The sequence below is a fragment of the Asparagus officinalis genome, chromosome 4 (assembly GCF_001876935.1).
Source record: "Asparagus officinalis chromosome 4, Aspof.V1, whole genome shotgun sequence".
NCBI classification, from domain to species: domain Eukaryota; kingdom Viridiplantae; phylum Streptophyta; class Magnoliopsida; order Asparagales; family Asparagaceae; genus Asparagus; species Asparagus officinalis.
In genome coordinates, this window is record NC_033797.1 from 142,474,254 (window position 1) to 142,490,864 (window position 16,611).

Genomic DNA, 16,611 nt, shown 5'->3' on the forward strand with positions numbered 1-16,611 from the left:
GATCGTCATTTTGTAATCTTTGCTTTAGCTCTTTGATATGTGAGAGTCGTCAGATTGTAACTCCCGATGTTGATTGTGAAGGTTGTTGATTAGAGCTTTCATCAGTTGTTGTGAAGGTCGTCAGATTGTAACCTTTATCGATCTACGTGAAAATCTTCAAATTGTAGCCTTCTGGAAGTCGTCAGATTGTAACTTCCATCATTGGTGTTTGATGGGGAATCAGCTATCTATTGTGATTTTTAGACAGCCTACAGCCACAAACAAGCATACTCACAAGCCATCAAACATGCTCAGTGCTCAATCTGAAACAAAAATGCTCAGTAACAAGCCCACGAGCAACCATTGAAACAAACTGAATCTGAAACAACCAACTCATAAGCCATCAAAAACATGCTCAGAAACAAGCTATAACTCAAACAACAAAGGCTCAGACAAGCAACCATTAGAAAACTCATAATAGGACCAAGGTAGGGGCTCAGATATAGGTATTAAAATTGAATACATGGATTGCCTCATCTAACAATGATGTTGCAATGGAGGTTGCAATCACATGCATGGATTGCCTCACCTAACATTGTAAATACATTGTAGGTTGCATTCTCATCCTAGATTTGCCTACCTAAACAAAGCAAAACATTGTAGATTACATTCTCATAATATGACCATCATCATTGCCCAAATTGAACAATACAAAATAGCCATACCAATACATATCGTGCAATGTAGGTTGCTATCAAGTATCATATCCATCCATATTTATATAAACCTGCAAAAGAAGCCAAGCTCATATTCAGTTTATACAAAATATGACCATCTAGTATCATTTTCTAATGGTTGCTTGTGAGCTTGTTTCAGATTGCTTCAGATTCAGTTTATTTCAGATTCAGTTTGTTTCAGGCCCCTTTAACAAAAATTAAACAAAACCTGTCCACACACAAGCAAGTTGGACCCAAGAGCAGCTCAGATTGGATGTAAAACCAAGGCTTCCAGCCAGCCATATTACCATCAAGTAACAGTCTACAAACAAGCTCCTATATTCTTCACAAACGACATGTTTTGGCCAAGACTGCAAGCAAGCAACAACAAGCAACAACCAGTCTACAAACAAAAGTTCATAACGCTATCGTCATAACCGCCAATCCATATGTGACCAATCATCATAGCCGCCATCAAAAACATTCTCAGTAACAAGCTCACAAGCAACCATTAGAAAACAAACTGAATCTGAAGTTGTGACCTGAATCTGAAACAACCTGATTCTGAAACAAACTGAATCTGACACAAGCTCACAAGCAAATCCATTTAGCACAAACTAAATCTGAAACAAAGAAACCTTGTAACAAGCTCACAAGAAACCATTGAAACAAACTAAATCTGAAACAATTTGTGTCTAGCACATCCTGAGTCTGAAACAAACTGAATCTGAAATAAGCTCACAAGCAAATCATAGAAAACAAACAAGTAACCAAGGTAGGGGCTCAGATATAGGTATTAAAATTGAATACATGGAATTGAAAACATGTCTGAGAACTATAGGACTATCTTTGTCATGATAACAGTAGCCTCTACAACCTGCACAAGATACACAATCATGGGAAGTTGAGTCAGAGTTTGACATAGGCCTATCTGTAAGGCATAATTATTCATGAAATCACACAATTACAAACACATAGTCTGTAATGACCAAAGGAGAGGCTGCTTACACTAGTTCCGACAGCATGCACAGGGACACTACCGACAAAGATAAAATCATCTGAGAACAGTAGAGAAGAGGCATGAAGTGATATTTTATGAATGAAGATGATATTCACCGAACTCCAGGAACAAAAATGATCAAACCAAGGCTGCAAGCAAGCAGCCGCAAGCAAGCAAGATGGACCCATCATCATAGCCTCAAATCCTTACGTGACCAATCATCATAGCCCCCATCAAAATCATGCTCAGTAACAAGCTCACAAGCAACTATTAGAAAACAAACTGGTTTTAAAACAAACTAAAGCTAAAACAACTTGAACCTGAAACAACCTGAATTTGAAATAAACTGAGTGCTGAAACAATCTGAATCAAGCTCACAAGCAACCATTAGACAAAGAATACAACATTTTCTTGAGATGTATATGAAACTGAAACTAAAACTGAAACTATAGAAAACAAGCAAGCTCACAAGCAACCAAGCCTCATAATAGGACCAAGGTAGGGGCTTAGATATAGGTATTAAAATTGAATACATGGATTGCCTCATCTAACAATGATGTTGCAATGGAGGTTGCAATCACATGAATGGATTGCCTCACCTAACATTATAAATGCAATGTAGGTTGCAATCACATGAATGGATTGCCTTACCTAACATTGTAAATGCAATGTAGGTTGCATTCTCATCCTAGATTGCCCTACCAAAATATAGCAAAACATTGTAGATTGCATTCTCTTAACTAAGACCATCATCATTGCCCACTTTGAAGACAACCATGTAGCCATACCAATATATATCGTGCAATGTAGGTATTCATATCCAATCATATTTATATAAACCTACAAAAGAACCAAAGTTATAATGAGATTGCAATTAGAGTAGTGAAATATGCAAGATATTGGCAAAAGCAGTGAAATATGCATAAAGTTACACCGCTAAGTGTTCAACTTACATAATTAGCTGAAATATGCATAAAGTTACACCGCTAAGTGTTCAACTTACATAATTAGCAACATAAAGCTACACCACTATGTGTTCAACTTACAAAATTAGTTACATCATTAAGTTGTTAAAATATACAATGAGTTTACAAAAGTAATAGATATGTCAAGTCTTCAAAAGTAGTGCAATATCAAGTTTTCATAAGTCAAACCCTTGCTCGTTGATAATCTTCTCTATAAATAGCTTTTGAGAATTTTTGGTTTTGATGATCAACCTCCTAGATTCTGATTCATGGTCATACAAGTAATCAAGCACTTTATCCAATGTCTCCTCAGAAAACTCATTCTCATGCGTCATTAGAGCATTCGCCATGGTCTCACTCCAATGCACAACACGTTGATTTACATGTTAATTTTGAATTGAGAACGACATTGTGTCAATGAAACCGCGCATGAGAGTCTCATCCTCTTTAGCGTTGCTACTCTTCTTCCTAGGAGTTGATGTATCAATTGATGCAGAAGCTACCCCACTAGAAGCCTTCAATTTTTTACCTTGAGAGTTGTGGTTTTGCCCAATTGATTTCTCGGGCTCAAGACGTGGGCTTGAGGACAAATCAACCTCATTATCACTAAGTGTTACATGATCCTCATCTCTATCTGTATCATGTTGTCTAGATCCAAGCTTTTCAATCATATCTTTGGTGAAATCACCCTTTGCTTGGTCATCTCCCGCGATATAACATAAGTTCTCATAGTGAATGAGAGGAGTGTTAAAATACTCCTTCAATCTAGAGCTATTGCATTTTTTGTCCTATACAATGAAATATTGCAAAATCAGATACTCAGAAGTAAATATTCAAATAAGCTTATTTATCAAAAATATTACATGTGTCCACCTATCAAAACAATTTGGATCCATGGTGATAATCTTAGTTTGTGGATCATAACCATCCCCACTCATGTTCATGATGGTGCACATATCAAAATATTTACCCTTCAATGACTTGACATGGTTTATGACATTCTCCTTTGTGAACTCAGTGCCACACTCCTTGTTGACCTCCTCTGCAGCTCTTCGATATGCAAGCACCTTAAAGTTTTTATAAACTTTGAGACCATCCTTTGCCATCTGCGCAAGGAAGGGGATTAACACATCATCATTCTCTGCAGTCCATTTAGCATTAGGCATCCCCCTTGTATTATCTTTCTTGTTCAAGACTTTTGGTGGCATTTTTTTAGTAACTGGCCGCTTCTTGCTTTTGCTTGGTGAGGTAGCGTCATCCTCAAGGTCAATTGCAATTGGCCTCTTCAAAGAATGAGTCTCACATGAATGGGTATTAGTGGAAGTATGGATAAGTGGGTGGCCACTGTTAAGCATATTCATAAATGACATGGGTTGTTGAGTCATAAATGAGTAGTTCATATCATAAGAATTGTAAGATGGATAAGTCGGTGGAGCAATGTATTGGGGCGGAGGGAATGGTTGTGTAGTGGGTGGTGGGAGAGCCGGGAAGTATGGATAAGTGGGTGTTGTTGGTGTTCTAGGTGAAGTATTATTGAACTTATCACTTTCATTAGAATCTGCCATGACTGATTGCTACAAATGAGAATAGACTAATAACAAATTTCAAACCTCATGTTAGTACAATAATAGAGTACGAACAACAAAAAGTAGCATTCATAAAGCCCAATCATCATAGATAAATCCGGAAAACTCAAATAACCCACAAGCATGAAAAACCAATATGCAAACAAGCCAAACAACTCATATAATCAAGGTTGCAAACAAGCACAAAATTAAACAGAACCGCAATCTGACAAGTTAGATTTAATCCAAAATAGCATTCATAATGATAATATACTCATTTATCCATGAGTATTGTTGTAATATCAATGAATACATAGAGGTAGTAGACAATATATCAACGAGTACAATAATACATGGAAAATATAACTTAAATTACATTCCAATTTCGGTTGTGTCTCCACCGCGATATTTATCACAATAATCTTCCCATATTTCAATTGCAATTTGATCCCTCTTTGCTCACCATTCATTTCTTGAATCTTTTTCCTCTCTTTGTGTCATAGTTTGAGTAAAGTCAATAACACCATCTTCACCCTCATTTGCTATTTCATCTCCATCCTCTTCAATATGGTTGTCCTCATGCAACAACTCATCTCCCGGGTCTTCTATGGCGATGTAGTTATGGAGTATAGTACATGCAATAACTATATCAACTTGAGTTGGAAAAGGGTAATGTGGCTTCGCGGATAGGATTTTGAAACAATTTTTTAATACCCCAAAAGTTGATTCAATTTTAGACCTTAGGGATGAGTGTCTTAAATTGAACAACTCTTGTCTATTATTGATTGGCCTACTCTTGTGCTCATTTAGATGATACCGCACTCCTCGATATGGGGAGATAAAGCCATGCATAGTAGTGTAACCCACATCACACAAATAATATTTTCCTACAATTACCAAAAATAAATTTAGTATATTTTTTAATTGTAATTAAGTAGACATACTTTATTTGAAAGATTTATTACCGTCGTAAACTCTCAATCCACGAGGTTGTGGTCTAGATAACGCGTCTTGCAAAACTCTATAATCATTTGCGGATCCCTCCCATCCAGCTAGAACATACGAAAATAACTTGTTAGGAGTGTATGCAGCTAGAATATTTTGAGTTACACCTTTATGACCTCTAAAACGTGCAATAAGGCTAGAGGGAAGCATGACGTCGATATGGGTTCCATCTATCATGCTAATGCAATCCTATATGATATATTAAACAGTTAATAATAATAGAAAGGTAAAATTGACTGTTATATTATGAGTAGTTATGTTATAATAATGATTACCTTGAAATAAGGATAGTATAACTGGTTAGTGACAATCTCTGACGATACTTCACTTGGTGCTTGCTTCATGTACCACCCCCTTAAACGACCAACGGCTTCCAAGCACTTGTTAAAATATTTTGAAACAATTTCCCCCGATCTTATGAAATGTGACATAACAATTCTATTTCTTGTTTTATGGCCTAATATATTAAGGAACATGAGCAATTGTTCTTCTACTTTAACACCCCGTGAATCTTTTAGTAGGCCGGTATATCTCATTATTCTAACAAGATTATGAAATGCATGCGGCCTCATTCTAACATAAGTCCTACAACTCTCATCATAGCCATGAAACACACGACTTATGTGCCTAACTCTAGAGTCTATCTTCTCTTTATTTTTCATCTTAGGGTGATAAGTGATTGATTTCCTTCTACTACGTATCCTCATCAAACAAGCAAACACACAAATCACCGCAGAGATAGTAGCATTAGAAGCCATCCTCATTAACATCTCTTCATCAATATCGTCCATCTACAATGTTTTAAGAAGAGATTCCACATATAAATACTATGCATCAATCTTAAACAAGTGCTCATATAGTAAATAGAAACCAACAATATTCAAGGAGTTAAGTGAAATTAACCTTAATTAACAAATTCCAAGAAACTAAGAGGAAAATTATGAATGCAATGTTCTAATATGCCTTTTTTAAAGTTTCTGGCATGAACTAAGCCCAAATATGTGTACTATTTAGTAATGGAGACATGGAGCTTAAGAAACAGATACATGACTAGTACATGATGAATTCGAGTATGGATGCTGAATCTACTAAAATAAGGTCATGGTTTTCATCAAAATACTCTGGATAACAAAGAAAGGATTCCATTATGTAAAAATGAATGATTTTGACTAAAATTTTATAAAATTTTCAAAGATTAAAGAAGACAAAACGCCTGAAATGGCAAGCTTCAATCAAATATAGCCTCTCATGACCCTGAATCTCTGCTCATTCTCATCCCTTTCTAACTAAAAAAGAAAGACAGGATATAACTTTGTTAAACAGGAATCACAAGAATCAATCAAATATAGCTTCAATCAAATTACTCATATTTCTTCCAGAAAACCCCAGATTTGATGAATTATGAGATCAACTCAGAACTTCAAAGCAATCTTTGCCGAAATTTACAAAACTCGCCAGCTTAAACCCTAGATTTCTTCAAAAATTGAACACTACCAGCTAAAATCCCCCGATAAATCCCCAAAACACGTCAAAAGCACCAACTTTCTACAAAGATCTCAGCAATTAAACACCAAAATATAGACTATACCTAAAGACTAGGCTCATCCACTCGCCGAAGAGGAGCAGAAGCGAAACCCTAACCCTAGATTTCCTACGAATTTTCAGGTGCCAAGCGAGGAAAATTCTTTCCCTCCCCCTCAGCCACAAGCCCTAGGTATTTCTAGAGGAGGGAGGGGGTGGCGTTGTAGAGGCGGAGAGGAGGGAAGGAGATCTATGGTTTTCACGCGGAAAATGAGACGGCGGGTAAAAGAGGAGGGAGACGAAAATGGGAAAGGGAAGCGGTGACTCTATAGTTGGGTCTGCGATCGGTTTTCGGGATTACGAGAACAGTTGGCTAAGGTGGACTTGTTTTGTCAGAGATCCAGCCCATATCCGGTCTCAAAAACAGGATTTCTCAAATCCTAAAATAAATTAGTTTTTTATGTTTTTGGGATTCAATATGCCAAAATATTTTTTGAAACAAACATAGTTTATGGAATTCCAAAACCCAAAAAAATCCCTTTTTACATCCCAAAACCTGAAATCCAGCCTATATCCCAAAAAAAATTTGAAACAAACACCCCCTAATATATTCATCCGATCCACCTTGTTGAGTGTACACAAGAAAATGTTTATTGAATCGGAGTAATCCTTGAAATAGTGCCAAGGATTGAGGGGTTATAGAGGGTGTTTGGAAGGCTTATTTTTTGAAGCTTTTAAGTTATACTAGATTTTAGTGACTTTTAGCTTTTGGATAAAAATACTATAAAAAATGTTTGAGTAGAATAGTAATTTGTTTGGTCAAACCTAGTTTTTTTAAATGAGCTTATAAGCTGGTTTTTTAAAAGCTGAGATATACCATCTTTTTAAAATGGGACTTATAAGTTAATGTTTGTGGAAAATTTGATGTAACAAGAAAAATAATGAAAGAATCGTATTTGATTTATTCTCTCTAACTGCTTAGAAAAAGAATGATTACAACTCTCTCAATCTCGATTACAATTTGGATTTCCTGATTACAAAAGAAAGGAGAATGATCTGCATTCCTCCCTTTGTTTAAAACTGGGTTCTTCACGGTGGCGATGGAGTGCCTCCTTCGAATGCTCGCGTCGAATTTGCTCTCTGTTGACGATCCGCACGTCTTGATTCACTGGAACATGGTCTTCTCCTCACGATTTGACTTTGTGGAGAACTTGCGTGGTAAGTTTGAAAATAACTCTTAACGAGTTAATAACTCAGAGCGAGTTTTAGAAGGACTTGCAAAGCAAGTTTTGAACTCTGATCGAGTTGATAACTCTGAACGAGTTGATAACTCTGAACGAGTTTGAAACTCTATGGAAGAGTTGATTTAACCGAAAGTCGGTTATAAGCCAAGGATGAAGAAGCTCCTATTGCCGATCTCCAAAATCCCAGCCGAAGGATGAAGGCTCTTCTTTGCTGCCAAGCTTCAGATCCAAAAAAGCTAGACCCTCCGATCAACCAAGCTAGCCCTTGACCGAATCTCCCTCCGTTGATGAGACAAAATCCGATCCCTTAACTCAATTGAGTTCTCGTATTTATAGGGGATTAAGGGTGGTAACTGCCCCCTTAATCCGCTCCTAAGTGGGGCGAAAATCCCTCAAATCGTGGGGGAAAAACAGTTCCTGGAACTGTTCGGTTCGTGTTTGAACGAGTCAAACGTCGAAAATGGCGTTCTGGGCCCGAACTCTGTGTTTTAGACTAAAAACGCAGAGTTGGGCCTATTTTGGGTGGCTGAACGCACAGGCCGCGATGCGTTGTAAATCTGAAACGTAAAGGTGGGACACAGAGATGAACTCTGCGTTTTAGACCTGAGACGTAGAGTTGGAACACAGAGATGAACTCTGCGTTTTGGACCTGAGACGCAGAGTTGGGTTCTGCATGGACTCCGCGCTTTAAGTCCACGAACTCTGCGTTTTGACTCTGGAACGTAGCCACGGCCTCTGCGTTTTGGATCTGGAATGCAGCCACGACCTCTGCGTTTTGGATCTGGAACGCAGCCACGACCTCTGCGTTTTGAGTTTAGAACGCGTGAATCTTGGATGCAAAGGTGAGCCTTAGGTGGGCTCGGCGAGCTTTAGGCTAAGTCCGATGTTCTGACGAAGTCCAGTCTTGCAGACGGACTTCAGAACATAACTTGCTGCGAAGAACAGGTCATAACTTTCAAACCGTAAGTCGGAATTGGACGAATTATATATGAAAATCGGCTATCTCGACAAGACGGAGCCGACCAAACCAACCCCATCGGGTTTGGTTTGCTCCGTCAGTTTTGCCAAATTCCTTACGGTTTGAGAGATATCTGGGTTTTAATATGAAGGGACCGTCAATTTGTAGTCTCTTTCGCTAGAGCGTTGCAAAGATTTTCACCTTGTAACCTTCGTCTTGGCTCCTTAAAAATATGAGAGTCATCAGACTGTAACTCCCGATGTTGATTGTGAAGGCTGTTGAATTAGAGCTTTCATTAGTTGTTGTAAAGGTCGTCAGATTGTAACCTTCTACGTGAAAGTCTTCAAATTGTAGCCTTCTGGAAGTCGTCAGATTGTAACTTCCATCATTGGTGTCTGATGGGGATAAACTATCTGTAGTGATTTTTAGACAGCCTACAGTTAACTTATTAAGCATTTAACCAAACAGATAGAAATAAAAAAGCTAGCTTAAAAGCTAATTTGACCAAAAATAAGCCTCCCAAAATACCCTCATAATTTCATGGTTAAAAGTGTCTACTGATTAAGTGGTGTTTTGTAGGCTGAGATCAGAATTGTTTTTGTAAACTGCAGATAAAGTGTCATTTCATAGTTTGAGATCTGGATTGTTTCTTTAAGTGGTACTTTTCCTTTAAAATCTGCTTTAAAATGCATGTCCAGTGGATTTTTGGGCTAAATATCATTAAAGCCCCCTTAATTTTGGACGATTGTTAGAAACCTCCCTAAACTTTCAAAATATCAGAAAACCCCCACTTAAGGGGTTATCAGAAAATCCCCTTTAACTTTGAGATTTTATTTTGGGTAGTTTTCTGATAAAATCCCAAAGTTAAAGGGGGTTTTCTGATAAATCTAGAAGTTATTTTTGGGAGGGTGGTTGTGGTAATCTCTATACTCAAAGAGGGGGATTTTTTTAATATTTTGAAAGCTAAGAGGGGTTTTCCGATAATCATCCAAAGTTAAGGGGGGCTTTCTGATATTTATCTAAATTTTTTATGATATCATATTAAATATCATATTAAAGTCTCTTTTGTTGTATCCCAACTCTAAATTATGATGATAAATTACATTTTTATATACGAACTTGGACAATAACAACTAACAGGCCAATATACTACTACAGGGATTAAGGTATAAGTAGTTCTGCCACATAGTCCATAATATCTACATGTCAACTTAACAGGCCAATATACTACTATATAATCCATGATTTTTGTTGACTTTTATCTATTCCAACCATTTGAAAATTTAGCTCTCTTTTCTTTCTACTAGCAATTCTCATGGATTATAACCCACCAATTTGTCCATATTCATTTGTTTCTACCCAAGTGCGAATAATTAGACTATTTCAAAATTTTTAGTTTTCCTCGCCTATAGAGTACGAACTTTGTCGATATTCAATAGTTTTGACCCAATAGCAATTAGGTTTTCTTTTCTTAAAATCCACCATTTTCATGGACTATGACCTTGAATTTTATCTATTTACATTTGTTTCGGCCCAATAGCAAACAAATGACGTATTCCAAAGTTCATACAAACAAATGACGTATTCCAAAGTTCATAATTTTTAGACGATAATCTACGATTTTTGTCCATTTCTTATCATTTCTACCGAACAAAAGTTAGTTTTATTTCTTCAAATTTAAACATTTTCATATGCTATAAACAACAGTTATTGTCCTCTTTCATCTATTCGACCAAATGGCAAATAATTGGAATATTTCAAAATTCATAATTTTCACGGGTTAAACCAAGATTGGAGAAGTTATTTCAATCGAGAAGTAATTAAATTTTATTTCCTCAAGGTTTAATACTTTCATGTACTACAAGACACAATTATTTTCATTTTAATTTATTTTGACCTAATGTCAATTAATTAGCGTACTTTACAGTAGAGCATGTGTTATATACCCCACGATTTTTATCCATTTTCTATCGTTTCGATCTTAAGGACAACTAAGTTTTCTTTCCTCAAAATTCACCACTTTCATGTGTTATATAACCCATAATATTTTCCATTTTCATCTATTTCGGCACAATAGCAAATAATTGACTTCTAAATTTGTAATTTTCATGGACTATAATACACATTTTTTATCCATTTTAATAATTTCAACTCAAAGGCGATGAAAAATTGTGGTTTTTAGGGTTATACACCATAACTTTTTTTCCATTTCATTAAATTTTGACCCTTTCACAGTTGAGTTTGCATATACTTCAAAATTTACAATTTCATAGTTATATATGTTGGAAATTCATGCTAAATACATGCAAAATACGCAGCGGAAGACTATATGTATAATTTGTGCTAAGCATGTAAAGAGCATGAAATACATAATAGGACCATACTAATTAAATCTAACATAATCCCTATATTAAAGAGAGCATACAAGAATTAGAAAGTCATACTTTCGAAGCGTGATTCGATGGAAGATTAAATAATCCCTAGCTCTTGCTCCTTGTAGTAGAAAATCTCCTCGTAGTGGATCTCCAAGTCTTCAAGTGGGCTAGATAAAATAAGAGTCTTCTTGAGACACAAGGCAAGATATCCACCCCGGGGTACTTTAAAATCCTACTACTTCCTCTTACTTAAAGATTGCTAGAGTTTAGTAAGACGAGAGCTCTCTTTTATTCTCTTATGGAAAAAAAACCACTTAGCCAATTTTTCTTTAACATTTCCATAAGAAAAAAGAGCTCATATATATAGAGTGAAATGTGTTCATGGCATGAATGACTTATCCTATGAGTCATGCAATGAATCATCAAAAATTAATGATTAATCAAGTGAGTCATGCAATGAATCATCTTATGAATCATTACATTTCAAAACCATGTGCTAATAAACCATGTGCTCAAACCATACCACTAAGTGACTCATCTCATGACTCATTATACATGGTAAGTGCATTTCATAAATGAGAATACCAAATTATTATTACTAATACGGTATTTCATAAATACGGTATATAGTATTATTCCAATCTTTAACTAATTAGTCACTATATGACCAAATAAATCAAGAGTTGACCAAAAGTCAACTGTTGACCAAAAAGTCAACTAGTTGACTAAAAGTTAACTTTATGGGAAAAATACTAAAATTCATTTCCTAAGCACATAACATTCCGATTTTATCGATATACATAACCGTTTATGTGTATCCGGTAAAAAAAATCATATATGTGTATCAATCATACGCATCACTCTATAAATTGTGTTTCATAGGATTCAAGTACGCGCTTGGTGTGACTCTAGGGCCCAACTCAAAAACTCGGTAGTGGATCATATCCGCAAGTACAACAGAGGTGCTAGCTGCACATGAAGACTATCCGGGTATGAGTTGTGATAAAGGTTTGCAAGATGTTTATCCAATTTTATCAGGATCACTCAGTGATAATGTCGTACAGTCCGATCTCTTCGTCAAACCATGTCAAACTATTGAGCCTAGGATATGAAAAACCGTCAAACCCTAATTGCTCAATTAGTGTTTGTTGATATTAAACTGATAACCTATAAGATCAAACTGACACTCAGTTTATCTTATTTACCTCGGCCAAGGATTTCTAGGTTATAGTTATATCAAACAATCTTATGACATTAACCCCATATACTGGGAGAGACGGATCCCTTCTTGGCATCTCAATATCTACTTATGTCTCGGGATGTACCCAACAAGAACCATTATGCACAATTCAATTAGAATTGTGGTTAGGTAAAAGTCTAAATACATCTTTACTGACATATAAGATATTGCACTCATGCCTCAGGTCAAGAGACTACTATGTACTATATCACTTGAGAACTTCTATTTGACAGTTAAGTATATTACCAACTAGATGTTCTCGGCGAGTCATTCAGTCAACTCATTCACTAATGAGTCACCTGTATACTGTATCTTGATGTCTCACATCAATGATCTAAGAGATTGATCATCTCCTTCAAAAGGAGAAATAGAGCATACACTAGTCTTAACCAAAGTGATGATGTCCTATCTCAACACTTCATCAACTAGGAACATTTTAGAATATACGTTACTTCAAATCTCTTCATTACGATCACTATCCAAAATGTCTGATAGTCTAGTATTTATTCTAAAGACATTATCTGTATTTTTAGAACATCAGATAAATCTGATCAAAATAGCATACTATTATTTTGAACAAGGATGTTATATACATATAGGTCCTGTTACAATATACAATAATTGCCTGCAGGTCACCTATATCTAACAAAATAATCCATAGCTTTTATTAATTTCTTTTTTCATTTCAAACCTAATGGTAATAAAGTATGAATATCTTAATTTGTAATTTTTGGGAGTTAAATACCAGAATTTTTTGTTCAATGTTATTTGTTTCAGCCAAATGGCAATCAATTACGTGTACTTAAAATTTTCAGGATGTAGAGAGTCAAAATTCACAATGTCCAAAAATTTTGTAAATTTTCCTTCATTTCGACTAATGACTGTAAATTTGCAAGTTCGCGATATTAAGTACTGCATAAATAAATAACCACGGTTTTTGCCTAAATTTACTTCATTTTTAACCCAATGGCAATTCAATATGGGGTTCTTCAAACTTCACAATTTTTCATAAGCTATATAACCTGTGGTTCTTGTTTATTCCATTATTTCTACCTAATGATAGTTAATTATGCATAAATCAAAATTCACAATTTTCATTTCGATTAAATACTCCTATTTAAATACTCCTATTTTAAAATTCTTGATTTCGTAGGCTACATAACCCATTGTTTTTGTTCATTTTCTTTCATTATGGCACAATGTTAATTAAATATGTATTTCAAAATTCATAATAAGCTATCACCCATAATTTTTTTCTAGATTCATTCGTTTCGACACGACAACAATTATGGATGCTCTAAAATTAGAGATTTTCTTGGTTATAACTAACGGATTTTCTTTATTTTCATTTCATTTCAACCTAATGAAATTAAGCATGTGTACTTAAAATTTTGCGATTTTCATAACCCCCCATGATATTCGTCAATTTTCGTTTGCTTCTACCCAAGAGTTATCAAGTATGGGTACTTCAAAATTTGTGTTTTTCATTGACAGTATACTATGATTTTCTTTATGATAATTAAATTGTGTACTTTAAAAATCATGATTTCATAGCCTATAATCCATGAGTTCTATCAATTTTCGTCAATCTAGATCCAGCACACTATGCTTATTTAAGAACCACAATGTTTGTTCATTTTGTTCATTTTAACTGTATCGTTGTTAATTATGCATACTTCAAAATACGATATCTATTTTTACGCATATTCTAAAATTCACGATTTTCATAGGTCATAACCCACGATTTTTACCCGTATTGGTTTGTTTTGATCTAGTAGAAATCAAATATGTGTATTCTAAAATTTACATTTTTCATGGACTATATACTATGGTGGGTATCATTTTCATTCATCTTCACCCAGTTACAATTAAATTTGTGTACTTTAAAATTCGCGATTTCATGAGCTATAACCGACAACAAGTTTTCTTAATTTTTTTAATGTTTTTATTAACTCGGCAATTAAGCAAGCATATTAAAATTGTAATTCTTAACCATTTTCTTCATTTCAAATTGGATGGCAGATAGACATGGGTACTCTTTTAAGTTTACAATGTTGTGTACGACAATAAAGACTGAAGAACACATGGGAGATGTTGATTCTCTGGGCTTTGAAGAAGGTGGTGGTAGAGGGATTATATTTAATGCCCTGTTTGGATGTAGGGTAGAGAGGGGGAGGGGAAGAGAAATGTAGCTTTCACCATGTTTGGGAGTTTTTGTAAGGAGGATAGAGAGGAGGAAGGAAGGGGCCCGATTCGGACGGTAAAGGAGGGTAAAAGGTGCAATGACATTTTTACCCCCCATCAAAACAAATAAAAGGGCTGATGTATTAGTATAAGGTCATTTGTGTAAATTTACATATATTTCATTCTCTTCCCTTCCCTCTATTATTACTCCCAAACAAGTTATATTAATTTGACCTTCATTCACCTTACTCAACTCCCAAACAACATATTACAATTCTCTTCCCTTTCCTTCCCTTTCCTTCCCTTCCCTTCCCTTCCCTTTGTTTACCTTTCCTTCTCTTTCCTTAGTAAACTCCCAAACACACCATAAATTCAACCGAACAGCTATATACTATGTTTGTTATTCAAGGAATTCTTTGCTATTCAAGGGCTCAGACCTGATACAACCGAGTCGAAGAAGAAATTAAAGTTCCATTGAAGAGTTAATTAACAAAAGCCAAAGCAACGGTAGACATTTTTGAGCCATAGAGGGTGGCATTAAAACTTTTACATCTATCTACATTTTGAAGTAGAGATAAAACGAGTTCGTGAATAATGTTATTGGGTTTAGTGTCAAGTCTTTTACCGTGCACGAGTCTCTTACTTGACAAATCACCAGTACAGAAGGGGATGTATATGTTTTACGTTGTTCCAAAAGCTTGAGGATCTTACACAAGCCTTATTGATCTGATCTTGGAAGATTCTGTAATCATAATGATAAGTCTCATTCTGGTATCGCATAAAACTAGCCCTTCACGCCCAAAACATTCAAGGTTTTCATAGGCGGATAATCCGTGACGTACATTCTTTTTTTTTTTTTTGGTTCCAACACCATCAGCAGCTCATAAATGATCGTGTCGATCAATCAACACTACCACATCGAACCTGCAACAACAAGCATGGAAGCATCAACAGCTCGTTTAGTCAGATTTGAAACACAACGTTACACCTTTCCATCATGCTTGAAAACCAGAAACTAGAAAAAAAAAATAAACAGAAAAAATACGGAATTAGTTACAGGTTTGGGCATTATTGGATTCTCACCATTTCATGTTTTCCAGAACTGCAGACAATTACAGAAGTCCTGTCAAGCCCCTCAGTACATAATATGATCAGCGCCTGTCAAGCTATTAAAGGAGATCCATAAACCGACCTTACGGAACTTCATCGTTGTGAGAGTGAACAATATTTGTCCGAATGACTCTTTAAGATGCCCATGTAAGAAAATTTTGAAACCTGTTACTATTTCAAAAGACTTACTGGTGAAAAGACTCGTGTAATTAAGAATGACAAACTGCTGCAAAACAGTGTAAACAAATTCTCGTCATATAAGATTAATGGAAAAAAGGTTTTTGCTTATAAATCCAAACTTTTACCCCCATTTACTTTAAAACACGCAGTTCCATATGTTCTCATACACCCAAATTTTGTATTTTGCCTGCTCTTAAACCCAAGTATAGAATATAAAGTGTATAGCTATACATACAATACAATAGGTTGCTTAGCGACATACCATATTGTATAGCTACACACTTCTCGGTGTATAGCCACATATCATACTGTAGGTAGGTAGTTTAAACGTAAGTAACTTTGTATTCATGGTAAATGCGAACATATGGAACTAAGCAGGTTTTAAAAAAATGAAGGTAAAAAAAAAAAAGAAATGGGACAAGACTTTTGAGTTTCTAAGCAAAAAGCCCTAATAAAATTAAAGGCGGATCACTCTACCTTGATGAAGGACTTCCGCAAGTAGCAACAAGCAAGAGTCCAACATTCTGCTCTTTTCTTACTGCATGGAAACATCATGGAAGCTGTGAAGC